The following is a 13,667-nucleotide window of genomic DNA, read 5'->3' on the forward strand; positions in this document are numbered from 1 at the left end:
TAAGGCAGAGATATGCAAGATACTATATTGATGAGGGACCTTGTTCAAGAGGTCCCTAAATACAGATCAACTCCAATTCAGTTTGCCAGTAATTCCCCTAATTTAATTAGGGACCAATAAGAATTTTAAGTTCATGAAGATTTAATTGAGTGAAGCTTTTGAATAATGCTGTGCTTTTCATTTATACATAATGAATGTGAAATATAATTAACCCATTTTAGCTGTTCATAATTTTCTCCATTCCTAGCCAATTTTTATTTAAGGTAAGAAATCATTCTATGTGTTAATACACAGATATGTACTTTTATAAATTTGCTAGTAACATTCTGTCTTTTTGATAATTGTACTGCCAGCCTCTAGCAGGTATAAACATGTGTTTTGTGACTTGGGACTTACTACTCAGTCAGGCAATGGCACAGATTTGGATTCTCAGGCAGAATCAATCTTGCAGCCTGAAAGTTATTAGCTTATATACAGAGTATGGCCACTTCCACCATCACACAGAATGAAATTAATATATAGTAGAAGGTGTGCAAAAGAAAATACATTGCTGTCCCTTACAGCAAGAAAGCAAAAACATCAATAAATCCAAAGATAACAACAAGATTAGCATTTTAAAATTACTTGCAATTCCTGATTACAATAACACATTCCCCTCCTTTCCTCCTCTTCCTCCTCCGCACGTACAGAAACAAAAGTAATGGGGATCTTCAGAAATATAGGCTAAGAGTAAACCCAGTGTTAGCCTCATGATTCAAAGCTTTGGCATTAGAATCAATAATTATCAGCCTCTGAGAGAAAAAGTTCTTTTTCAAAAGATTGCTGTCTTCATACAGGGAATGCTTACATTGTGTCCTAGATAATAGTTTAAGATTTCAAAAATGGGACATTGAAATGAAATAAGACTTTAGAACACACTGAAGATGATTTAACAGTACTCTGAGGAGCAAACATTATACTTATGACTGTTTAAGTACGAGATAATGAAATCAGAAATGTAAAATTCAAATGTGAATCATAAGACATCTATTAAAAATACCTACATCTAGATCCTGACTCAATACAGGGGATGTGTTTCAACTTTAGTCCTAAATTAGCCCATATTATTGTGGCAGAACCCTCCTATGTTGCATTGCGCTAAGCAGTTTATGTAGTTGTTGTTTTGCACGAGTGTTTGGTACTTTGCACTGAATATTTCAGTATATCACATACTGTGTTCCACGCCCCTCGGCTCCGCCCCCTGCCCTGAGCTTAAGAGCACGCGGGACGAGGCCTTGGTCACTTTTGCTTCCTGGATGCCATCCCACCTAGCAGTTTCTTATCCTTTCCTCCATCCTAAGAGCGCCGTTCGGTTTTTACCTTTGTTCGTGCAAGATGGTGAGAGCTAAGGTCCGTAGCTGGCCGCACTGGACCTGAGCAGCGCCCTCGGTCCATCCCACAGCTGGTACCCACATGGCTTTCGCATCCCGCCGCCGCGGATAGCTCCGGAAATCCACCCACGTGTGGATTCACAAGCTCTTGGGAAAGTCGGCCACCCCGGACTTCGTGGCTGCTCCTCGGGCAGCGCAGAGCCGCGAGGATTGGACGCGCAGCCCTTCCAGCCTGAGACGGGTCGGTGCCTCCAAGGGACATCCTTGGAGCGTTCCAGCCAAGCCCAGGGGTCGGTGCTCCGCGGCGTGGCGGGACCACAGGCGACGCCAGAGAAGCCGCGGTTTGTGCTTTGGCCCTCACGGGAGCGGGGCTGAGCTCGGAGTGGCGAGCGGAGCCGCGGCCAACTGCGCGGTGAGGGGCGCGCACAGCATCCGCGGCACCAACCCGCAGGGCCTGGTGGAGAAGATCATCCGCACGCGGATCTACGAGTCCAAGTACTGGAAGGAGGAGTGTTTCGGCCTCACGGCCGAGCTGGTGGCGGACAAGGCAATGGAGCTGAAGTGCGTGGGGGGCGTCTATGGGGGGAACATTAAACCCACGCCGTTCTTGTGCCTGACGCTGAAGATGCTGCAGATCCAGCCCGAGAAGGACATCATTGTGGAGTTCATAAAAAATGAAGACTTCAGGTATGTCCGAATGCTTGGAGCACTGTACATGAGACTGACAGGCACTGCCATCGACTGCTACAAGTACCTGGAACCGCTGTACAATGACTATCGGAAAATTAAAAGTCAGAACAGAAATGGGGGATTTGAGCTGATGCACGTGGATGAATTTATTGATGAGCTACTCCGTGAGGAACGTGTTTGTGATATCATCCTGCCTCGACTGCAGAAACGGTATGTTCTGGAAGAAGCTGAGCAACTTGAGCTTCGTGTTAGTGCTCTGGAAGAAGACATGGATGGTGTAGAATCTAGTGAGGGGGAGGAAGAAGAAGAGCTGGAACGGATCCCGTCTCCTGACCACCGCAGAAGGGGCTACAGGGACCTGGACAAGCTCCACAGATCTCCGGCGGTGCAGTACCGATGGAGCCGGAGCAGGTCCCCAAGGAGGCGCAGCTGCTCTCCGAAGAGAAGAAGCTCATCACTGCACTGCAAGCGGTATCACAGCAAGAGCCCGAGACAGCACTGGAGCAGATCTTGGGAGAGGCACCACATACTGAGATCTAAATCTCCAGGGCATCATCGTAGTCACAGACACAGGAGTCATTCCAAATCACCTGAAAGATCTAAAAAAAGTCACAAAAAGTGAGGGGAGGGGAGGGAAAGCAGAGGAATCAACAAGGAAGATACCACCACCACAAGGCTCAGGGTCGAGGGGAGAGGGGAGTGTTGTATTGTGTTATTTGGTTTGTCCCATTTTTCCCTCATTTATGGTTTCATCCCAAGTTGTCTCCCCTTCCCTAATTGTCAATCCCATCCCCACTCTTCCCAAATCCCTAGAAATTTCCTTGTCAATCCCCATATCCCCTCCCTCATGCCTTGTCTGTCACTCCAGCCCCCCTCTCTAGAAGCTTCCACAAAGAGCTTTGGGTGATGGGCCAGGGGTCCCCCCTCCTCAGCTCCCGGTTATGTTGTCCTGCTTGTCAATTATTTCATGTCCCACTCCCATGTGTCCCCCTGTTGGTGGATAGCCAAACCCCTCCCTTGTTTCCACCCCCTAAGTAAAGGCGATGCTCCAGCGTTGTATGTGCCGAGGCCAGGGGCTCCCCAGAGCTACCAATAAACTTTGGATTTATACAACCTGGATTGTTTTCTTCTGGTTCCCTCACCATTGCCAACAGTGCCTTCCGAGGAAAGGGCTCATAACCCTCGGCCGCTCTTCCGCACTCCTGGGCACGGAAGTGTGGCCCCTGCAGCTGCTGTGTCTGAGCTAGCAGGGAAGCACCACCAAGGCTCTTGGTGGACACTGTGTCAGGGGAGCATGGCACAGACCTTGTGATATGCAGACATAATATTCAGTGCAAAATACCGAACGCCCAGTGCAAAACAACAACAGCTAAATAAACCGTTAAGTGCAATATACCACCCCTACAGGCAGCTTGTGTACCCAAGTATGGAAAAGTGTGAAGAAAGTGTTTAGTAGTCCAATTCCCAGACGGGGAATGGAAATTCCCAAATTCCCATACAGTATCATAGAAAATCTTCAGCTCATACTCAGAACAGTGAAGAATAATCAAAGTTTTCTAGCTTGATCATTATCCTGCCTTTATTAATTGCTAAGCAAACTCTCTGAATGCTACAGCAGGGGATGGGAAGAACTCAGTCTACTAAAAAAGGCTGAAAAAGGGAAAAGGAGAAAAAAAAACCAGGTGTATGCATCGAAAAATAGAGAAAACATCACTAAGTCAGCTCAGACAAAGCATCATGTTTGTAAGATAGGTTATCATTGAAAAAATAAGTGAAGTTTCACAGTAGCGCAAGGGTGTGACCAGGCAGCCCTGCTTGGGATAGCAGAGGAAAACTCCTTTCTGCCCTTTCCAAAAGCTAGCACTGTGCTGTAGAAAGGAAGCCCAGGGGGTGCCTGTTCATTCTCCAAGGGAGCTAGCTTGTTCCAGTAATAATAGACATTAGCTCAAACTAGAAGCAACTGCTGACCCAAATGCATTGATGGAAACCTGCAAGTGGAACCTCAGAAACGTACTGCTACTTTATCTCAGTGCTACATTATTCTAAACATCTCAAACATATCAACATTACATTTTATCTCATGATAAAATTGATCAGGCTTCTCCAGTTCTGCTGGTACTTTTTATGGGCTACTCCATCTCTGCAGTCATCTTTAAAGGTGTGGTGGAAAAAGTTTCCCCCTTCATTCTATATTAATTTTCTTTGTGTAACACCACTGGCTGTGCTATTAGACATTGTTGGGAGGAAAGGATTAAAAAGCAGAAGTCTGGTCAGGAGGATTGTAAATGGCTTAAGTGACCTTGCAGATGGGAATAACCATTGATAAACCTGTGGGAACAGCAGGACAGGGACTTCTAGCATGGGCTGAGTGCAACAGTGCCTGTGTCTCTGCTGATGTGCTTCTGCCCAGGTGTTGCCTCAGGGATACCCCTGCTAGCAAGGTAACAGAAATAAATTTACTGTTTGTGTTCTTGCTATGGGGTTGTGGGTGTTCTGGGTACCTGTGTTGACTCGGAGACACTAGCAGAGAAACGGGCCAAAGTCTTTTCCTGATCTGAGTAATGAGATTAAAAGGCTCAGCACTGCATGGAGTCAAGACTTAAACTGAAAGAAAACCAACCCGCAACAGACAAAAATTATGGAAGCCCAGCTGGTTTGTCACAATTTTCATTACTATTCAGTTTACCTAATGAAATGTAGCAGCTAAAGTAGGTTTACAGAAAAAAGACTACAATTTCCTAAGGCAGGGCAGGCATTTCTCATTCATGCTGATATGGGTCAGACCTATTAACCAGTTTGATGACAAGTTTAGCAATTTGTACATAACCCAGTATGCCAACCCAGTTCTTACTAATTTAGCTAAGAGTTGGCCACAAAACATTCAACAGTATATTAAAATGAAATTTGTAAGCAGCAGGCAATGTTTTTTTCATTTTACGTATCAATACACTTCTTATTTTTTCCAGCTGGGGTACTCAGATCAAAGTTTAACTTCTGGGAAAGGCACAATGTCTGTGCTATGTTTCTGAAGCAGCTTTTGAATTTTGTCTCCATTTCCTCCTATCAACTCAGGTATGCTGAGCACCCCCTTTGAAATCCACTTCTTGTATTGTCTTCAGCAACGAGTTGGCAATAAGAGATGCCACACTTCCCTTTCATACTTCATCTGAAAGTGTTACTAGAAGTACTGAAAAAACTGAGGAATAAGCATTGATAGAAGGCTTTTCTCTCTGTTTAACCAGACCTGCAATGTTTTGTCATTGCTTCATGAAAACAAATTCAGTCTACCCATCACAGAGTATTCTTTTGTTGAGAAAGGTGAAGAGTAACACTTTTTCCAGTGTGATAATAGGCAGCACAAAAAAAAAAAAAATTATTACTTTCATCTTAAACTGTTCAATTACTTGATTAATTACATTAACAGCTTTGGTGGATGAGTTTCAAGCCAATTTCTATCTTATTACACTCAGAATATATCTGATCAAATTCCAATTTTGTTTCACAGTGTTCTGCAATACAAAACTAAATTTATTAAGCTTTCATCATTCCAGAACTTTCCTGCAGGGGCAGGAACACGCTCAGCTTTGCTGAAGGATTTTCCCACACCCAGATGCTGTCACCTCCAGCACAGAGACACTATGGATTCTGTACAGAGTGTCCTGGAGAACAGTGGGCCTGAGGAAGCCATGGGGTACGTGATGTACTGCAGGCTCTCAAGGGAGCCCATTCACTGGGAGCAGAGCAGAGCACCAGGCAGCTGCTGCTTTTTTGTCTGCGGGCTTCAGAGCACATACTGCAAAGCACACAGCACAGCCAGGCTAAGGACACAGTGCTACTTCAGGACAGCCACTTGTTACACTACAAGGTCATTCCCCTTTTTTCCTTTTAAAATAGAGGATGAAGAAAAGGAAAAAAAAAAAAAACTATTAAGAAAGATATTTCCATGACTTCAGGTGCTCTGGAAATGCAAGCATAGCAAATTTGTCACGGTTTAAATACAGAAATGCTTTTTCAAAGAGATGAGGTGAGTCCTACAGGGGATAAAGTCATATGAAATTCTGAACTGAAGAGTTTTAAAGATTCTGAGAGACTTGATTAAAATATATAGCTATTTACAGACTAGACTCTGCTTAAGAAACTGGAATAAAATGTGAGAATTCAAATGAATATCAGGAATACAAACACAAATATATGAAACTTCAATCTGAATATGTTTACCAAATATGAAGTAGGAGGCTTGCCAATCATAGGGGGTTTTGAATTGTTTTCTAGGGTATTTTTTTGTTGTTTTGCTAGGTTTTTTAACACTATTAACAGAATAAGGAGTCAAATTTGAAGTTCTAAAGTTAGTAGAAAAAGTGGACAAAGTGTTTAAGTTACATGATATAACCTCACCACAAAAATGAATGTGGTCCTGACATCTACAGCAAATCACTGTTTCAAGAAATAAGGAAAAAAAAAATCAAAGTAGAAACAAAAATTGAGACCATTGAGCCATACTGGTGGCAGGAGGAGGAGAAGGAAGAAAAATATTTTAAGTTTGGCAATAAATATTACAGAAATGAGCATGAACAAAATAGAAATACATTGCACAGAGCAAGCAAAAATAGTAAAAGCAGGAAAATAAGGTATCATGATATAAAAGCAAAATATGTCAGCATATTGTTTCTTAAATAATCACCTTTTGCTCATCATTGTTATTCTATTAAATATACATTGAAACCTGTCTCCTCTTCCTTCTTTCTAACTTTGTAGTACTAAGCTACAAGTGAATAATTTTTAATTTTTAGATAACAAAATATTTTTTTTCCCCACTTACACTTGCCTCAGATTTTAAAGGCCTTTAAAATACCTGTTTAGCCATCTAATTCTCTGCTCTATTTAGCCATCTCGTGAGAAATATTCTGCTGAGGCACCATGAGGTAGACCAACATTTAGGAGCTTGCCATATTTCTAGAGTCAGAAGTTTTGCTTGACTTCCAATTCTCTTGCTCTCTGTGCTGTGGTTATGTCACTGCCCACAGACATTTCCTTCTAACAGATGTATCTGATGGGAATGCAATAGCAAAGGGGAAAAAAAAACAGTTTAAAATGTACTGTGCTTCTCTGATTATAATTAGATTTGCACATGTAGAAATCTAAATATGATGCATATGTCTCTGCATCTCTACTCCCACATTTGTGCCCATGATAGTAGGCAACCTTCACAGAATGTGTGTGTGATGAGAATGTGTAGCATCTGTCAGATGCTCCAGAGTTTCTCTAAATGAATATTCCTAAGAGCAGGCCCAAAAAGAAGCTCTGCAGTATTTTTCAGGATGCTTGCCTGATGTACCTAGATCTTCTCAGCTAAATATGGTTTGGTTTTCAGTTTTCTGTTGACTGAACAGTAGGAAAACTGTTGAGGGAGGAGGAGCCATTCTTCAGTTCAGAACAAAGCAGATACAAGTTTGAAACTATCAGTGAAAGATCAGATAGAACAATTAAAGTTCATTACATCAATCCCTTCAATTTCTGTTAGAAAGGTGAAAGAAGATCATAGTCAAGCTTTTCTGACTTTCACCATCCAACTTTTGTGCTGCCCTTTTATTTTTACCTCCCATTTCTGATTATAAATCAGGCTACACGAATATATTTTGAAGCCAAAGAAGCACTAAAATACTTACAAAAAAGGTGGATTAATACAATAATTTCAGCTAAGTATTCCTGTGCAATTCCACATATTTATACTCAAAGTAGGCCATTCTTGAAGTACAATTTTTTATTCTTGAAATCAACAACTTTTGCATATAAACATCCCCCATTAAAGACACCTGAATGACATTCTTAGAGCCAGAATCAGCTTTAGATGCATACATGTGCTTCCTACATATTTATACCCAAACTAAAGACAGGTTCAAATACTTGAGGAAATTTCCTCTTGCCTAGTCACACCTTGCTGTAGCAAGGAACTTGTATGGAAGAGTTCACCTGGGTTTATTTGTGTGAAAAGGGCCAGCAGGCCAGCTGCATGCCCGTGGAAAACATGACATTCCAATCCTGAAAAGGCCCCACATAGCATCCCAGTGTAACCATCACATGAATTCCACTATGTACCTGAAAACAGTGCACAACCATTCCTTAAAATGGAACCAAATGGTAATAGGCTGGTATTCAGAGGCAGTAAGATTAAAAACAAACAAACAAACAAACAAACAAAACCCCCAAACAAAGCAAATAACTTAATAGGTTTAAAGTGAAAATTATGTTACACTAACAGTGGTATTTAAACTGTCAGGAAAAAAAAACCAAAATAATATCTGTTTATATTAAATATTTTGGTATTAAGCTTTCTTCATTTTTTTTTTTAATGTGCATTTCATAAACTAAATGTGCAAATTCACACAACGTAAAAATAATTAGATTTTGTGGTTGCTGTTATTCAAGAGAGAAGCACCCTTGCAAGTAGAGGTAAGTATTGACATTAATAGTCTATTTTCCTGAGAGTAGCACACCAAGAAGACAGTGGTCTGCATAAGAAAATCCTGTCACTTTTAGCTGAGGCACAGCAGAAGTGAAAATAAAATTTTTTGAAGGTTACATATTAGAATAATGGTCTGAAAATTTTGATAGCATTTTTCACTTTAATAGGATAATAGAGGTCTTAAGGGAATGCAAAATTCAATTAACATACACACTGGAATACAATTCTGGCGGGAAGAGCTGCAGACCCAAATAAATGTAGCCTCTCTATCCTCCACTTAATACTTTTCAGTCACCATGGACAAAATGCATCCTTTTTCTCGTTTGAGCTGCATTAATTGATTGATCCAATATGAATAATAACACAAGAAAACCTTCCCTCCTCTTCACATCTCTGACAAAGTTCTTTTACCACTTAATCATTGTAACATTTGGACCTTGATTGGTAAAAAGTCTTTTTAGTGGTTTATAAACATAATTTTGGTTGCTATTTTGATTTCAACACATCTAATAGTCTCCAAATGTCTTACTGATTGTAGATACAAACAAGCACAGAAAGTCATATACTCTTTTGGCTCTTTCCAGCAGCTTTCAGAGTTTAAAACCAACAAAATCACTGGAAAACTGCAGGGGCAAAGAATAAAATAGTGTGGACTAAACTTGATTAGGCAATAGGATAAGATAGGTTTGTTATGTTATTGCTTGTTGGAATCAATTCAAATATTCTTAAATTCAGATACTATATTGCTACATTGCAGAGCAGTTCTGTACAGATTCGTTTGTTGCTTCCCATTATATTCTTGGCTGTTAAAGAGGCTTATTTTTCTTCTTTGGCTTTCAGACAACTGTACATTACACTGAAAATGCAGGCTCTTTTTTTTCTGATTAATGAACATTAACTACTATTCCTGAATAGGGAAGCAGGAGGGAGAAGGGCGAGTCACAGGATAGCAAGGATGCTGTAACCCAATAATGAACACTGGATGAGGGAGTGCATTCTTCTAGCCAGAGTGGGAAAATTAGTAGTTTCCACCAGCATCACAAATGCTTGAAGATGCTAAATGGCAGATTACTGAAGTACAAACAGAATACAGGGACAAATACAAGTCCTTCTTTCGTAGATTAAGAGCTCCTTTGAGTGTCTAATTGTACTTCAGGCAACAGGGATACACTGTTGATAGAAAAGGGTGACATGGAAGGCACACAGACCAGTTCATCAGGCCAGAACACACAACTGAAAAGACTTCTTGCCTGACACATAGAGAGTATTTTAACCTCAGAGGCTGGCCCTCCCTTTTACAGGGACGTGTTTTAATTAAAACACATTTCAATTTTTGAGCGAATTCCTTTTTGTTTTTCACTACCTCAGTTATCAGAGAAGATTAGGGAAGAGTGGTATCTTAAACAGTTCAAGGAAAGTGGGGAAAAGTTTGAAGTTATATACAGACCCCACCATATCTGACAAGCCAGATTTAACCAATACATGGGGGTTTTACACATCACCACAGTATTATTTATACTGTAGCAACCACTGAAAGTTTTACTTACGGATCAGGTAATCTCTGTGTAATGCACTGGACAACATACCACAAGGAATTCCTACTGCTAAGTGCTTTCCATCTTTTTATAAAAGATTCAAAAGGCAAACATAAGTTATAGAAGTAAGCATACCTAAGTAAGGTATTAAAAACTATTCATTATTGAAACAGATGATCCTCTCCTCAAACCACAAAATTCCCCGCAGTGAGGAGCACATTTTAGCCTAATAGAACCAACAGTACATAACAAAGCAGCCTGCCTCCACTTCAGCATTCAGCACAAAACCCCCAAGAACCACACTGACCTCCACCTGCTTCCTTGGACGCAGAGTTCTGTTTAAGCTGCTAGTGTTAAAAAGGATAAAAATTAATAAACTGCTCAGTGGAGAATGCTTTTCATCATCAAAAAGGACCAATTCAGTACATGGGGGATGGGGAGATATGGTGATACAACAGTAGTTTATGCAATTCCTTTAGAACAATACATTTCCCTGCTACGTTATACATAAAAGATGATCCCTCTCAAAATGAAAGACTTGCAGTTAGGTTGGCAAGAGGAGACAAAAAACCCACCTTTGCAAGTGCCTCCTCAAATTCAAAAATATGCTGCCATTACTGGCAAAGCATTTTCACTCTGTCTGTGTGTGGGTAGCAGCATGTGTGCACTATAACTTTCTCAAAATTTCAGCAAAGAAACATTTTAGGGTTTCAGACCATCTCAGTTTTACTACCACCAGCCCCAGCTCCATTAATTAAAACATCAAAACCAAATGCTAGACTAAATTTGTTCTCTCTTTTAATAAGAAAATTTTAATATATTTTATTTATTTTATTATTATGAATACAAAAAATTTTAGATGATGAGTGTGTTTGGAGTATATTTGTAAGATCTTAAATCAAAGGAACATACAAATTACTACCTACTACTCATAATTTATCTGCTCAGTCTCTCACCTTTCCCTACTACACCCTGTACTCTCACAGGCCTCAAAAACAGATGCCAACAGTCACATAAAATTTCTCCCACTTCAAAAATTTCTCCAATTCCTGGAAAGTAGTGGCAAAAAAAAAAAAAAAAAAAAAAAAAATCTGTCTTACTCCATTATGTTTTACTAATTCTCATAGTTAGTGTTACTAATATGAAGGATGCTCATTATGCATATTTATTTTGTGGTATTGTACTGAGGCTATGATAAAACTTGGTTTATGTCTTCTTTCACTTAAGTGAATGTTTAAGTTATCTTTAATGGTTTATTTGGTACCTGAGCTCATATAAGTATTTCGTTAGACTAGAGGATGAGAGGCATTTTGACAATCCTCTTTAAAATATGGTAATTGTAAGGGGGCTGTCAAGTGAGGAAGGGGAAAAAAAACAAACAAACACCTCCCTTGAAGTAATCTCAGATGTCTCAGAATTCTACTCAGAAACACATAATACATTTTCTAAACCGCTGCTGCTGCTTCTTACCATAAGTTTTTAGGATCACCCACTGTGTGCTAAACAATTACTTCTCAAAAACCACCACTAATGTTTTCATGTCATGATAGCCTCTGAGCTTTCCACTACCAGGCAAAGCCTTCTGGATTATTGCCTTGCCTTTTTCAAGACAGATACTTTAGTTTCTAAGGCCTGTTTTAAACCTGATTTTTTTTTTTTTTTTTACTCATAGTAACTTTCCAGTAAGAGCTTTGTACTGACTTTGGAGCTTTGAAGAGCATATAAAAAAATTATTTTTTGGGTCAAAAATTTTCAGTTAGAGAGCTTTACGCCTAATCATAACAATTTTTCATGTCTAGATATTTTTTCCTCTGAATTACCTCTATAACTATCCCATAAGCAAAATAATGCAGTCTACTTAGTCACTGCTGCCATATCACTCTTTTCTGATATTCCCATTTATCCCAGCATGTAGCTTGATTAACTTACTTCTCCCCGAGTTCCAAAAGAAAGATGTACAAAGTCAACCCAAAACAGCCATAAGCTTGCATAATTTATGCAAATAAAACAGACATGAACTCACCTAAATGCAGAAGAGAGATAAGAAAATAACAAGTATTTCAGTCAACATCACTATTTCAGAAAGTGAAGTTATTTACCTTTTACTGTAAATATACCACAGAAATATTTTCCACTTTAATATAGCCCCCAGTCTTTTAAAAGACAAAATCAGGAGGTGAAGCAGACAAGACAAAAAATAATTTTTTCATTTGGTTCATTATTAAACTGAAATTTACTTAAGGAGCAAGGTTAAGTTTTCTAAAATGCCTATTCCTTAATAGAAATTAAGTTTTAGGTAAAAGCACTTTGTACAGCTGAAATCATCACAGATAGGCAGGCAAAAAACGTCTCTGTCTCAAATTGGTATAGAAATTGTGCAAAATTTTTGTCTCAAGGAATGCAACCCAAGCTTACTGTCTCATTTGACTACTTTTCTTTCTTAATGATACAAGTGAAGAAATGTTATTTCTGTAGTCTATTACTATTTGTGTTTCCATGAAGAGCAACATAGTCACATTAAAGCAGGGCAAGTCTGATAAACTTGAGAAGATCTTTCTTCTGGGGCATTTTACTGTGGAGGTTTTAAAACTGGGCCACAATCTCTAGGCAATATTTCAAGAAAAATGGCATTTCATATTAAATAGCATTGGTAGATAGTATTTAGGATTTACATCCCTACAGTCAACTTTCTGTAGTTTTGAAACCATGTATTAGGACTTCAGAGTGGATTCTCCACTAAGTCATAGGACAGTTTAATTTAACATCACTGCCTGTCTAAACTGAAAGCAGCTCAGTATTGCCCAACGAAAACTGAGTGCACTTCTCATCTTTCATTCCCAACTTTAAAGATCTGCTGGATATTAAAGGTGTGTGTGTAGTGATGAGTGCACCTAGGGGGAGGCAAGAAACAAAAACAGAAGTGGTAGATTAAACTTGCTTAAGTCTGCTGAGAAGCAGCAGGTTCATGTCATAAGCTTAAAGATACCAGAAATTTGCTTTTAAGCTTATGATGTATAGTGGTATAATCCCCTCCCTTTTTTTTTTCTTCCTGTATTAAAAGTTTTGACAATTTAGTTTTGATCCTCACAAATAATTTTATACCAAAATTTGCAAAGAACCAAGCCTGTCTCAAACACTATAAAAGGGAAACATTTTCACTTAACTTTTCTATGTAGCTTAACATAAAAATCACAAAAGCAGAAAAAATATGACAGAACTCATGAAGATTTTATCTGATCAAGAAAAATGAACTTTCTCCATCAGTACTGATATACTTTTTCAGTTATAACAAATAATAGGTAGAAGTAGCCCATCCATTTTCAAAATGAAACAAGAACCTATTAATTGCAGTTTTCAATTTAACATCCAGTCTTCTGAATACTTCTGTAACTAGAAGGCATTTTTGTTTCTTAAGTGACCAGAGGTAAGAGTCAAACTGCAAGACAAAACATTTAATCTACTGACCAAGTCTCTAACTCTGTTGAATACATAAAGGAATCAAAGAGAAATCAAAATGTTTAACCATTAGTATGCATTGTGGGCAAAATTGCCTCAGCTTGAGAATTTTTACATTATTTAATTTGCCCACCCCATCTCACTGAAGCTTCT

The 13,667-nt window shown here is 39.3% G+C and overlaps 1 pseudogene; it reads left to right on the top strand.

The window, feature by feature from the left end:
- The first annotated feature begins 1,374 nt into the window (after positions 1-1,374).
- LOC110476560 (pre-mRNA-splicing factor 38A pseudogene) lies at positions 1,375-2,682 on the top strand (annotated as a pseudogene).
- The last annotated feature ends 10,985 nt before the right edge of the window (positions 2,683-13,667 follow it).

The sequence above is a fragment of the Lonchura striata genome, chromosome 2, assembly GCF_046129695.1.
Source record: "Lonchura striata isolate bLonStr1 chromosome 2, bLonStr1.mat, whole genome shotgun sequence".
NCBI lineage: Eukaryota > Metazoa > Chordata > Aves > Passeriformes > Estrildidae > Lonchura > Lonchura striata.